Source organism: Odontomachus brunneus, unplaced genomic scaffold (genome assembly GCF_010583005.1).
Source record: "Odontomachus brunneus isolate Ranch 3 - 2012 unplaced genomic scaffold, Obru_v1 Obru_scaffold_087, whole genome shotgun sequence".
Lineage (NCBI taxonomy): Eukaryota > Metazoa > Arthropoda > Insecta > Hymenoptera > Formicidae > Odontomachus > Odontomachus brunneus.
The window spans coordinates 912,874-927,461 of record NW_022639537.1 but is presented as its reverse complement, the minus strand read 5'-3'; the positions used below and the strand labels follow the sequence as shown (position 1 = coordinate 927,461).

The window sequence follows — 14,588 nt, the reverse complement described above, 5'->3', positions numbered from 1 at the left end:
CCCCCCCCCCCCCCCCCCGTCTCTCTCACTCTTTCTCTCTTTCTCTCACGAGTTTTCCGCGAGCTGTCTGAAGGATTTCTCAAGTTTCGGATGCCGGCGGGGCGAAGTATAAAGTTTTTCAAGTGGATTTCCTCCTACTTTCGGCCCTCGCATCAAAGAGCTTCACGGCAACCCCGACGAGTAATGCATTATGAAATTATCCCCGCGCAAAGCGGATACGCAATAAATATTTGCCGGCGACTACAGTGAAATATCCTTTGACAGGCGGGAGCGGACGCGCGGGGTGTAAAAAATATTAAAGCTTAAAAAATATGAAGCCTGTTGAGCGAAAGGAGCGAGGGAGAAGGGGAGGAGTGGAGGAGGGGAGGGAGGACAAGGGAAATGAAATGGAGAAGCGAAAAACGCAAGCTCGACGTACACAATTCGCGATATGTACGAAAATCGCCGGCCGATAGAAAAGGCGCAGCTTACACGCGCGCGCGCGCGAGAGAGAGAGAGAGAGAGAGAGAGAGAGGAAGAGAGGGGAAGAGAGAGAGAAGGGGGAGGGAATTTCGGGGGCTTAGTACGTAGATTTAATTTTCTCTAATTACGAGCCGCGCGACGCAACGATGCGTGTCGGATGCGGCGCATATGCATATTCGACGCATGTGGGTTGCGTTTAATGAAAGGTAGAGAGACGGCAACGCGTGTTGATGTGCGGATTCACGGGGTGAGAGGAACAGGAAGAGGAGGAACAGGCGGCGGAGGAGGAGAAAGAGGAGGGAGGCCAAAATAAATTTTACAAACGCTCATCGGAAGCGTTACACACATGTTTGAACTTTCGGGGATATGATTGTGTCGGCCCGACGCTTGGCTTATGAACGAAACGCCGCAGCGGCGACGGCCAGCGCGTTGCCGGTCGGCCCGCGATTGAACACATGAACGCTTGGCTAAACACTGTGCAATTTCCATGTCCAATTTGCAGCTTATGCAAATGCGGCACCGCGTATTTCGTAATTACATGCGTCAAATGCGACGCCAAACGATTCGGCCAATTTCTCCGCGACGCTGGCCGCGGCGACGTTCGACGTCGCGTCGTGTCATCTCGTCCCCGCGCGAACAGTCAAGATACTCTCTTCTTTCCCTTCCCTTTCCTCATATTCCGAATTCAAACGTTACTTACTTTGCGCGAATTGCTTCTTTGCTTGCTCTGTACCGAAGTCGAGTGCTAAGTACACAGCGTTTTATAACGGACGAATGGGATCGCGGGCAGAAGTGGCGTACAAACAAGAGCGAGCGAATAGAGGACTACGAAAGGCCGGCCGGGCCGGTGCGGATACGCGGATGAAATTAATTTTGAGAGTAGAGACGAATGGCGCGCGAGAGGGCGGAGGAGGAAACCGGTTTAATTAACGATCGAAATGCAATCACGGTGTTCGATGAGAATGCCGACGTGGATGTTTGTAGTCACATCGCGGTGTATACGTTACTTAATTACATCTACGACAGGGCAGGGTGGAAGGGTAGGGAGAGAAGGGGTGAGGTACGGCGATGTCACAGCGACGTAGATGTGAAGAGAAAGAGAGAGAGAAAAAAGGAACACCCGGTAAATATTATGTGTTACGGGTAGTCCACCAAGTTCGATCGATGTGTTGCTTGCCTTCATGGTCTCGGAAAATGAACTCAATATTGGGGACGCGCTTTGATCCTTAACCAGCTCCGGATAGGTCGGGGAAAATCGCTTTCAACTTTGGACGACGATAAAATGTAAAATAAGATCCTCATGAAAGGCACGTCATCGTGTCTCGAACGAGATTAATAACATAAGAACGTAGCGGTAATATCTAACGGGTTCATTAAAAAAGTAGGTTCTCTATTCCGGGCCAAGGAGAAGGAGGAGAATTGACGTTAAGTTCGGGAAGAGGTCTTTGATAGAAAGAGTCGAGTAATAAGAGGATTTTGATATTGCTCACGGAGATAATAGACGTTGCGAGAGTCCACGCGGAGCTTCACGAATCCCGCTCGTGTTTTATGTCATTCACGCCGATAATGAAATAAGTGGATCGCATTAATAATTAAATCAGAAGAACGCCGACTAATTGTGTTGCGCGGCGCGGCCGCGAGAAACACATCGTGTAAGTTGAGAGCTCTGCGAATTATTGGGTGTAATTGAAATCTATCGCGTGAAATCGTGTTTATTATTACGCCGCACCTTGTTAGCATTCGTCCGTCAAACGAGGGGCAAATTTCTTTTTGTCACGACAAGAAACGTTAGTCGTAGCGATAATAAGAAATACGCGGCCTTGCCCGCGGTTTACACGCGGAAATTCGCGTGAAATGTTTCACCCTTCTCGCGAGCACACGGCGCGCGCGTGATCGATATTGTGTCGTAATATTTCAGTAACTCGTCCGACGACACATGGGACTCTCTCGTGAGAGAAGCGCTTGAGCGTCGTAAAGGAGAGCCGGAGGCAGGGTGCGAAAATTGTTTCTTTGTTCCAAGCTAGAGAAGACAGCCAAGAATTCACTTTAATTTTACACTTTGAAGCGCCCACGGACACAAAGACCGGCCAGCCGACCGCTTTAGATCACAGAGTGACCCGCGTCAGACAATATTTCCGGCAGCAAGAAGAAGGGAATTCTTCGAGAGGTCCGGCAAATGATCCTCTCGTTGGATAAAAATAAAAGGAAAACAATACTCGCGTGTACGCTTCTTGTACACGTTCGCGATATTGTAAAACAAAAAGTGCCAATATCTGGACAACCCAGCTATAGACCCAACTATGAACTCTTATTCTTTTGGTTTTTCAATACAGATATTTAAATCTTCCACGGAGAATATGCATAATATATTCAACGTACACAGAAAAAACAATTCTGTTGGTGTAACCGAATTTTCGGTTGCTCAGGAATCAGACAAAAACTCGGCTGTAGGAACAGAAAAATTCCTTTATGAGACTTCTGTATAATCAATTGTTCTCAGCTGCCTCAACCGAATTCTAATATCGTTGAATGTTTAGACGAATATTTTCGGTTGCGACAACAGAAATATTAGTTTCCGTAACAGAGATATCGCTTCTAATCACCTAATTTTCAGTTGGTTCCTATTTGGTTGCACCAACTAAAATTTTTTTTGCGTGTAGTATACGCATATTCAATATATATATATATATATATATATATATATATATATATATATATATATATATATATATACAAGGCGTCTGACAAGCCAGAACTCATCAAATTATAAAGTAAAAATACCTGAACAATAATACTGGTACCTAATTCTGGATATTCTTATTATTGTGTTTCGATCTTCCAATACGGATATTTAAACTTTCAACATAGAATATACATAATATTCAATAATATATATATATATATATATATATATATATATATATATATATATAGTGTCTGACAAATCATGACAGGCGTTATTTGCGGGCAGAATTCATCAAACCGAATACTCTACCATTTCGCAAACAACCACATAAAATTTTTAGTTGTTAATTAAAAAATATTAGTGAATAATCACACGCGATATACGGAATATAGGATAGAGAATATTATAGTTTTTTTTCATATAAATTCTTTTCTATTTTACTATGTTTTTAGCCTAGGTATAGACTGTCAATAAGGTCTATTTTGCTAAGAAATAGCAATAAATTTCGCTAAAAACAGCAGATTTCGTAAGAAACATATCAAGTAATACTTTTTAATACTATATTTCAGTTCCTAAAATCTAAGTAGCACATATGAAACGAAAGGAGAGTAAATTATGTTGATCTATTCCTCGGTCACAAAATCTTTTAGTAATATTTACTAGAAAATTTTCTCCGCGTACGGTGCACTGTAATAACATCTGTCGTGTGCTTGTATATTAAACTGAACAAAAAAGTCCTCTATCATTTTACAAACAACCATATAAAATGTTGAGTTATTAATTAAAAAAGATTGGTCAATGATCACGCGTGATACGGTAGATGAGTTGTGTAATGGCGACGCCTATCACCGTATGCTTGTACTTAGGTGAAACTAAACCTTGCGTGTAAAAAAGCCTTCTACACGGAAAAAAGCAACTCTGTTAATGACACTGAATTTTCTGTTATTTGGGGACCAGATGAAAAACGCAGCTGTAGGAATAGAAAGATTCCACAGTAGGTCTCTACTTAGCCAATTGTTTTCAGTCAAGTCAACTGAATCAACTGAGTTTTTAATGAAGTCGAATATTCAGGCAAACGTTTTCAGTCACAGTAACAGAGATATTGTTTTTCGTCAGCAATTTTTTCATTTGGTCTCCATTCCGAGTTACCCGAGCTGAAATTTTCTTCTGTGTCCCATTTTGCGAATGATCACGTAGATCTTTAGTTATTAATAAAGACAATAATTGGCGCATGATTGTCTGTAATTATGCACCAATTTTCTTCAATCAATAACTAAAAAATTGTATTTTTTGTAAAATTTATGTAGTTTGTAAAATGTTAGAGGACTTTTTTGTTCAATTTGATTTAATGTACAAGCATACGACGACCATCATAGCGCATCTATCGCGCGTGATCACACACATACGCACACACATACACACCATTTCACTAATCTTCCTGAATTAATAACTCCAAATTTTACGTTTGCGAAATGATAAAGGAATTTTGTATTCAACTTAATAAGATCTGCCTGCATACAACGGGGACGCGTCATAAATTGTCAGACACATTGTATATTCTACACTAAAAGTGTAAAAAAGTATTTAATCCTCACAGATCGAGCGGTTTTTTCGAGTAACTTTTACAATCTTTAAACTAGAATTCTTCCCTATATGTCAACTATATGTCACTATATGTGATGCATCGGTAAAAAATATGATATCCTCGCTACCCTTGATATCCTAGCCACTTGTGGCCCGAATTGTAAGAATTAAAAACTAAAAAATAAAAATGTCCAGAGTTAAGTTATTAAATATATTAATTAATTATGCATTAATTAATGATGTATCAATATATAATACTAATGTATATCTATTTATTGTGTATTAAATATTATGTATTAATTATGTATCTAGAGTTATGTTCAGTGTTATTAGTGTCTAGGAATTAGTATTTTCACTTCATGCGAGAGACGGATATCGGCAAGGCCACTACCGGTGCGACCGCGAGACACGTACCGTCCCAGGAAATCGCCCGTCGACCACAAGGGCGGGGTCAACGGACGCGGACAATTTCGCATTCATTCGGAAATGCATTCCGCGAGAGTTTTTAGTGGGAGTCGCGTACGCGAAGGCGACATAATAGACACGGCCGGCAATTATGCCGCGCGCAAACTGCCGCTGATTACTCTGCATTCACGGATTACGCCGGCCCGTCGTCCCGCTCTGACGCAATATCGCGGAGGAGTTGCGAGGATAATGACTGACGAGGGAGACGTAATAAACGGCAGCGTCTCCTCTTTTATCGTCGGCGCGACGAGGCCGGCCGCCATTCGGACGGACTCTAAAACCCCAAGGTGCCACCTAATCCTGGAATTGTCGTGTAAAACGTTACGATTTGAGCGAGCGAGTGAGCGAGCGCACGACCTCGTTATGTTTCGGGTTAAATGCATTTCCGTATAACTCGTCTCCACCTCGAAGATCACGCACCGCCCGTAAATGCTTCGCGAGTTACGTTAGTTCTGCTAAGTGCACTTTGTACTCGTGAATACTGTAGCAAACATTACGGCCGCCGGCTGTCATTCGATTGAGTGTACCGTATGATTTCGCTAAAGGAATTGCTTTTTAATCATTTACACGCAACGCCCGCTTTGTAGCGCGCAGATTACACTTCTACCGTTAACCAAGACTCGCTGATGTATCCTAAGTTGTCCCCTTCCCGGATATACTTCCACAATTCACCCAGCTCGATATAACAAAAAATTACAATTCACCCAGCTCGATATAACAAAAAATTACAATTCACCCAGCTCGATTATCATGACATGAAACAGACGATAATGAAAACTTTTTTTTTCTATGAAACAAATATACTTCCAGATAGACAGGTGTAAATCCTGTCAGCAATTTCACCAGTCGATTTGATTGCGTCCCTTATAACTGATTCATATAGTACTCACATTTACAGAAGCACAAAAAAGGTACGAAAAAAGTTTTCTCCAAACGACGTGTCACACGCAAAATGTAATGTAGAAATCTCTGAGCGTAATTTTTAGTAAATTCGTAGTGGCATCAATATAACGAAATATTTACATTATTGTGTATGGTAAAAATTTAATAATCAATTCAATACAGTCAATTTGTCTATAAATGTGATTAAAGAAATGGTAGTTTTCATTATTGATCGATTCATGTCGTGATAATCATAAGTCTATCTAGGAACTTTATTAGTCGATTCGTAAAGATTGCATCCCCCTTACGAGTAGTCCATATGGCACTTATCTTTATCACATAAAGAATGACCAAATAGAAATATGAAAGAGAGAATGGTGGAAATTTGCTTGAAACAATATGCCATGTAAAATGAGATATAGAAATCTGAATGTAACTTTTGTAAACTTGTTGCTGCATCGATATAACAAAAAATTACATAATTATATGTAAATTTAATAATCTATTCAATATATGCATATTTTTCTCATAAATGTAATTTAAAGAAAGTTGTAGAGTTTCCATCATATCGATTGTCTCATGTTATCACGTTGTGACAATCATGAAAGTCTTTGGATTGTATTGAATTAATCACTAATTTTATATCATGCAGTAATGTAATTATTTTATCATATTGATGCAACAATTGATTTATTGATTAAGTTTGCATTGTTGTATTACATTTCACATGACACATTATTTAAGGAAGTTTCGATCATTTTTGTGTTCCTCTCGTACTCGTATTTTGTCATTCTATGTGTTAAAAATATGAGTAACATATAAACTGTTCATATAATTTTTATAAGTCAACTGATAAAGTCGACTGGCAAATTTACACACACACCTGTCTGGGATGACTTTTTGATGTCGTGTTTCAAGTTCTGTAAATACATCCCGAAATCATCAAGATTTTGCTCTCAATCACCTTCAAATTTTGAATTTTAAATGCAAAACGTATTTTATCCAATCTTAGTTTCGTCTAAAATAGTTACACTGTGATATATGAAAAGTTGATTGAGAATTTGGGCCCAATGTTTCATTAGCAAAAATGTGACAGAAGGCTTAATTGCAAGACCGGAACAGTTAAATCGTTAAATCCCCCCACTCCCCAACATAGCTGTTCTTAACGTTCGGCTCCACACGTTCGGTAGAAATCGGACATCCTGCACTTAACGAGACAGAGACGGAGCAAAGAAATCTACTATCTCTCGGTGAATTTTTTAACGACTTCCCCTCAGATAGTACATTACAAACAATCGCAACAACGACTAATGAACAGGAAGGCAAGCTTGCACAAGAAAGCATATGCACTCGAAGGAAACGAGCGTGCACTTGGTGCACATGGTTTCCCTCGGGCGACGGTCACGGTACTGAAAATATCAATTCCAGCTGCGCTCCCCGGGAGCAACCTAATCTGGCAGCGTAGCGTGAAACGATTTAAATCCAGTTCCGCAGCGCGCTACACACTAAGGAGATTTCACTTAAGCCAATCCGCCGTGTGGGATTAAAATTTAATCTCGAAAAGATGTTAACAAATAGCGGCCGGAATTTCCGTCGTCGTTTCTCCGATCATACCTGCTCTCTCTCTCTCTCTCTTTCTCACATACACACACATACACACACATACACACCCACCCACACACACCCCGTGCCGGCACAACCCGATGAGTTAAATCCCGCGCGCGCCGGTCCGTTATATCCCGGGCCCGCGGATAAAGGATCGAGTTAGACGCTTGTCATATGCACGTGGCACATTTTTGTACGCGTCAGATGTTCCGACGGAAATTAACGATGCAGATTTTAAAGGGCGAAATTCTATGCAGATCGCGTCCTCGCGGACGCGCGCGCGCGCGCCCGCGCGTTCGTCGCATTCCTGCCTCGAATCGTATTAATTAAAAAACGGGGGATACCCGTAATGAAAAATCCGTCGCTGGTGGATCGCACAGGGGGATCACATATCGCGATTCGGTATTGTTCGACTGTGACACAGGCCGCTCGCATACCCGCGCGCGCGCGCGACATACGTCTGTGAGATATTATGAACGCGTTTGTTTTGGAACGCGAAATAAAGGGACTCCCGCGCTCGGATCTTCCCCACTAGCTTTCTCTGCAGATATTTACGTTTAATAGACTACAACCTTGTCTTATTTTTTCCTCCCTTTAGCGTAAGCGTTTCTTTACGAAGCGCGTAATAATAAAGGGACCGCGTGCTCTCTCTTTCTCTCTCTTTCTCCCTTTCCTGCCTCTTTCTCTCTCTTTCTCCCTTTCCTGCCTCTTTCTCTCTCTCTCTCTCTCTTGCTCGCGCAGCGTTAGTTCCTTTATTAATATTTCGAGATCGCTGGTTGATTGTGCTGGTTCACAAAGGATCGCCAGGTGGGCCCTGTGTCGCGCTTCAGCGGAATTTAACTGATTGTTTCGTTGAGCTGGGTATACGCGGCATGAGAAAACAAATAAAACAAATAGGTAGCAGAAGCGCGCGGAGATTCTCCACGTAGCTGAGTGTATTGAACGTGTTATATTGCGCCAATGACAGTTTGATCGATTTTATTATTAGGCCGGCAATATAATGTCCATGTGTATTAAGCGGAACGGACAGGCGTTATTGTGTCGCTTCGAAAAACATACACGCGGAAGGAATATTCCAGTAAAAATGACATTAAGATTATATTTCATTTTACAATGTTTTTTGTACAGCACTATATTCTGACGTTATAGCATACATTATAGTATGCATTACCACAAAAATTTGACGATCTCTATGAAATATACGATATCAAAAACATTCAAAATTGTATAATAAAAGTCAAACGTCAAATATATTTAAACAAATATATACACTATAGGAGAAAAATATCTGAAAGATGAAAAGTATTTATTCGGTAATAAATTTGTATCCAAGTATTTATTCAAGTATTTATTCGTATTCAAGTATTCACTTGAACTTAGATGCTTTTATTTAAATAGAATAAACAATGACTTTTATGAAAAGCGAAGTTTTTAAAGAAATTTATAGTTTTTTGTTTGGAAAAAATATTTTATATTACTATAAGTAAATATGTTATTGGTATCAAATAAATATTTTTTACTTCTTAAATATTTTTTTCTCTCAGTGTAGTAATTTCGATCATAAAAATTCTCTATCATCTAAGATTATGAAATTTCATTATATTTTTTCCATGTACACACAGAAAAAATATTATTCTACTTCTAAGAAAAGCGATTACTCAGTTTATTAATTTTTTTATTATAAAATAATGATTACCTTCAACAGAGAATATATTTTTTGATAAAACAGTCTCATTACAAATTTGAGAAAAGTTCATTATATTATGTATTCAAAAGAAGAATATATTTGTCACACTAATTCTCGAATTCAGCGTATTCAGCGATCCAAAAAACGCAAAATAACATGTATAATTTACTTTACACTTTTTAGATCAAAACTCCATTTTACTCATTGTCCTTTCTCGAGCGATTCGTGATCGTTGCGCGAGCTCGCTTGAGAACAGTAAACACGCGTAAAACTCAAGTCTTCATTTAATCAAGAGATCTCGTTTTAGCTTTTATTCATAGCCTAGGTAAGTTACATTCGACTATCGCGTAGATTGAAGAAGGTAACGTTGGATCGCGCTTTTCACTAAGCCGACTCCGAATCGATCGACGCGTTCCTACGCACTTCGAAAATGCGACGAGCCCGAAATTCTTGGAGTATGCTAACGTAGTTAGTCTCTATCTATAATTGATAATTGTTTTTCCGCCGACGCGTAATTGCCGCAGCGTCGCACGCCCGATATAGTCAACCCGTGATGTATCGCCGAGGTTCTTGCGAGCGAAAAACAAGGACTTTAAGCGCGCGACACCGGAGCTCCCGATTTACGAGCGACGCACCGTCGTCGTCAGAAAGTTATGCGATAAATAAGGCATTAAAAGTGCCACGGAATACCGGTTCACGTAAATTATTTAAATACAAGTCGATTTGCGCCGATATACCGCCTGTGCACGTATTCACACCCACACACACATACACACGCGAATATATACACGCACAAAGGTTAGCTAAAAATTCATTCCCGCGTCCCGTAGAAATTGTAATCGGCGTGGTGTTGTGTTTCGCACGACTGGAAATCCATTAAGTAAGATGATACTACAAAGAGCGGCTGATAGAGGGAGATATTATGAAAGGGTCTACCTGCATGGTGAGTGCGTGCCTTTGGGAACGAGGTTCTTTCCGTGAGAAAGAGCTAATAAAATTTGCGGCTCAAGATCGCGTTACGCAGTTCCTCCTCCCTATCGGACGAGCCTTTTGATAATCTGTTCTTTCACGTTTATATACGGCATATCAAAATTGTCGCGCGATACTTCATCATTTGATTTAATATTAGAGTATCAGAGTGAAAAATCATAGTAGAGAAACGCCACGTTAGTTTTCGAATTATGTGCGATCAAAATTAGTTGGCGATATTCTACAGATTTTGTATGCTTAAATATTTAACAGCATGCGCAAGTATCGTTTTTATTTCGTTTGTTAAAATTCTATTCGTTCATAGTTTCGTTATATCAATTGTCGACACACGACGTATGCATCAAGATTAATGCCTGTTATGCATTCAGTTGACTTAATATGAGAAACAAGATAGAGAAGTATTTCATGAAAATTTTTCATCAATGGGTTTGTCACATAATAAATTTCGCTCAATATTTTAATCTATATACGATATCTTAAAATTATTGTACCTTATCTTTTAAGAATATATTGTCTGTAACTCTCTCTTAAAAATAATGAAAAATTTTTTTTAAAAATTGGATATTAATCTATATTGTATCCAAGAATGATCAAAATATTAATATTAATTGACAAATGACAAATAATTTGACATTGATTTAGAGTCTAGACAAAAAGTTACTTCACTTTGAAGTGCAAGCCCAATAAATATGATAACGTCAAGTGATGTTTTAATGACGCATTAATGGCGACTCTAACGTCATTGATACGTCATTTGATGTCATATTGCTATTTGAGAATATTTTAGACCGTGCTCTTATAGAAATATATAATGTTGCTATCTTCAGTAAAAGAAAAAATATTTTTAAAAATAATTAAAAAATTTCAATTCTTGTACACAGTATATTCAAAATACTATATACAAGCTTTATTGCGGCTCAGAGAGATAAAAGTTTCATAATTATAAATAATATAAAGTAAATAAACTGTGGCATATATGTATATATACCACACCTTTTTTACACGAAAAAATATAATAAGTATTTTTAAATTTTAGTTATTCTTTTTGCAGAGAATATACGGGCAATATATCCTTTTAGTAGCACATCTGAAGCTTCACATTAGAATGTAATATATTATACAAATAGTTTACAAATATAAGTGAAGATAATAATAGCAATAAGTAAAATTACGGTTTTAACCGCTCAAAATTTGTAGTATTTTCAATTATTGTAATCTCTCGATATTTTCGTATTAAAATTTCCGATTCTAATTTTACTCCAGAATTCGGTATCAAGATATTGTATTTCGTTCAAAACCAATGCGATTTACGTGCATGCATGAACTACATAACGTGACGCTTTGTGAGCGTTCATATTGGACACTCACCATTGCGCGCTGAATCCATCGACGTCCACAGTTAAGTCCACCAAGTCCGCTGCAGCACCTCGAATTGCATTGTTCCTCGTCCGGAAGTGCATCCCGTGTCGCTGCTTCGCTCGTACAGCAGAGCAATTGCTTGCACTTCGCTGTTTTTCACTCGCGACGCGACTAATAGTTATGTTACAGCAGCATTTAGCGAATATTTCGACGAAATCTGTGAAAGCTTCTTGTGATTCTTATCTCGAGTTGAAATCTACGAATTTATTTTTGGCAAATGGCGAAATATCGGAACTTGTAAATTTCTTCACTGAATACTTATTACGACACAGTGATTTCCGGCAAAAAAGCACACCTGCAAATCGGGCGTAAAGAACCGCCAACTCAAGCTCGCGGTACCATCAACGAAATCAACACAAGAAATGAAAAATAATAATAATAATAATTTGTTTTAACTTTCTAAAACGCGAATGCCTTATCTCGTAAATTCGCAACGGCTTATTATGTCATTCTGACACACTTGTGGGCACGAATCGCGTGTAGCAACTAACAATGAATCATACAATTGAAATCCACGAATACAGTAAGTGCAACGCGAATTAAAGATCGAACGTGCTGATCGCGAAGTGAGGGATCAACACGTCTATCAACGTGAGGGAAGTAATCACCCTCTTTCTTTACCACTATTCTATGCGCACACGAATCAATGTACGGTGACGCAATAATTCTGTTGCGCATTATGCACTGCTCCATACAATTAGGGGATCGCACTAAATGTGTAGTTTTGTATTTTGAATAATTTTATCGTTTGGACAAAATTTAACAAAGAAAAATTAATATAATATATTAAATTTATATATATATATATATATATATATATATATATATATATATATATATATACAGAATAAAATAGAAAGTTGATATAAATATTATTACTAAAGATCAATACTAGAGATAAATATAGTTACACAGAAAAAAACGCTTGGTTGAATTAACCAACTTTTTTGGTAAAATATGGACGAACCAGAAAATCCCGCGGTTGACGTTACTAGAATTCTATTCAAGTCAGAAATCTTGTTGACTTGAATAGAATTCTGATAACTTCAACCAAAATTTTCTGATGCGTTCCTATTTTATCAGAAATTTGTTTAATTCAACCAACCTTTTCTTTCCGTGTAAAAAAGAGAAGTATTTATGATATTTGAAACATCTATTAAACAACATGTTTAAAAAGGCGTTCCCTTAATCGTATTTTTTCTAGCAGTATATTTGACAGCACAAAGACATACATGCAAAACCCAGTATGCAAAAATCTATAGGCAAAGTAAATCGCATTAATTTTAACGAAATTTTCAAAACATCCGTCATCCTAAATCTTTTAATGTTTATACTCGTTTCTAGTAACTCACCGACATAACGCCAACTCAGGATCAACCACGTTCCGCTATCTCAATCTGAAACAAAAAAGTGTTGTTTTGTTGATTAAATTTATGCTCTTGGTTTAATCGGAAGAACGCGTGTACACACTCGACATACACACACGAATGTGTTGACTCTTTGCGACTATATAATTCTATGATTTCTTTTTATATCTCGCTTGGTTATTATAATATAATAAAATTTCTGATTCCTGAAAGTAATAATTAAAAAAATTGAAGTCCAATAATTAAAAAGCAATATAATAAAAACAAAAATCATATAATTTAGCCTGCATCGACTTCCATTGATCTGATTGTTTTACAATTTCAATTATCTCAATAATCAAACGCGATAATCAAAGAATCTATTAGAAAAGCACGGGAAAATATAAACTTACCTTTGAGCCGATCCTGCACAGCCCGAACCGGATCCTCCGGTACGCGGCTCCTTCGTGTCCACCAGAACGACATCCTCTGGAATTGCGCCCATTACACGTCGTCGCATTTTTCCCCTCAGATCTGAAACAGAAGGGAGACTTTCTAATTAGTTATGTTATGTTCGTGTACAGGCCGAGGATTTATCTTTCCTTTAAATCTAAAAGAGACGTGGTAGTCACCTTTCAGGTTAGAAAGCTACTCTCTCAACGTTATTTTATTACAGGACATTGCTCGCGACGAACCCGACACGACAAAAGCGCACGTACAAAGTATGGCGTTTTATTTCACAAACGCGCGCTGATTAACGTGAAGAAGTCAGGAGGAGACGCGACGGGCGCGACGTAATCATCTCCGCGTCTGAAGCTGTTATGATCGTCGATTGAGGCGTACGCGTGTGTTTGTTATTGTCCGCGCGCGGCAAGCATACGCGAACTTCGACGCGTCCTGCCATACTTGAGCGAGCCGTTACGTGATATTTTCCATTATCCATTCTTTATATATCATGATACTAATATTATATATTATTTTACGTTAATTTTTTAATACGCGTTTCTTGATAGCACATCCTAGCGTGTTCTTTTACACACGTCATACACATACACACACACACATATATAGATACTAATATATTGATGCACTGAAAGAAAAATATCTAAGAAATAAAAGTATTTATGTTCAATGAGGATTTAATAACGTATTTACTTTTATGCTAATATAAAATATATTTTTCAATTAAGAAAATGTATATTATGTCTAGGTATAGCTTCCGGAATGTATATTATCTTAAAATCTTAGCTGTTCAAAAATGCTAAGTATTTATATTCTATAATATAATAGCATTTATAGCTATATAATAGCTATTCGAAATAGCTATTAAGAAAATATACATTATCTTAAAATCTTAGCTATTCATGAAAGCAATTGTTTATTCTATTCAAATAAAAGAATTAAGTTATTAATACCTATCGAATATATATATATATTTTTTTTTTTTTTTTTTTTTTTTTTT

At 38.1% G+C, this 14,588-nt stretch overlaps 1 protein-coding gene across 3 annotated transcripts in view; it reads left to right on the top strand.

Annotated features, from left to right (window-relative positions):
- The window catches only part of LOC116848021 (melatonin receptor type 1A-A-like), a 276,163-nt gene that overhangs the window by 218,253 nt on the left and 43,322 nt on the right, over window positions 1–14,588 (top strand). The window contains exon 1 of one of the 3 annotated variants that reach the window (XM_032823726.1): window positions 10,199–10,314. The exons of the other annotated variants lie outside the window; for them this stretch is intronic. The gene's annotated coding sequence lies outside the window, so the exon portion shown is untranslated. Of the gene's footprint in view, window positions 1–10,198; window positions 10,315–14,588 lie in introns of those variants that run through there. 3 annotated transcript variants of the gene reach the window in all.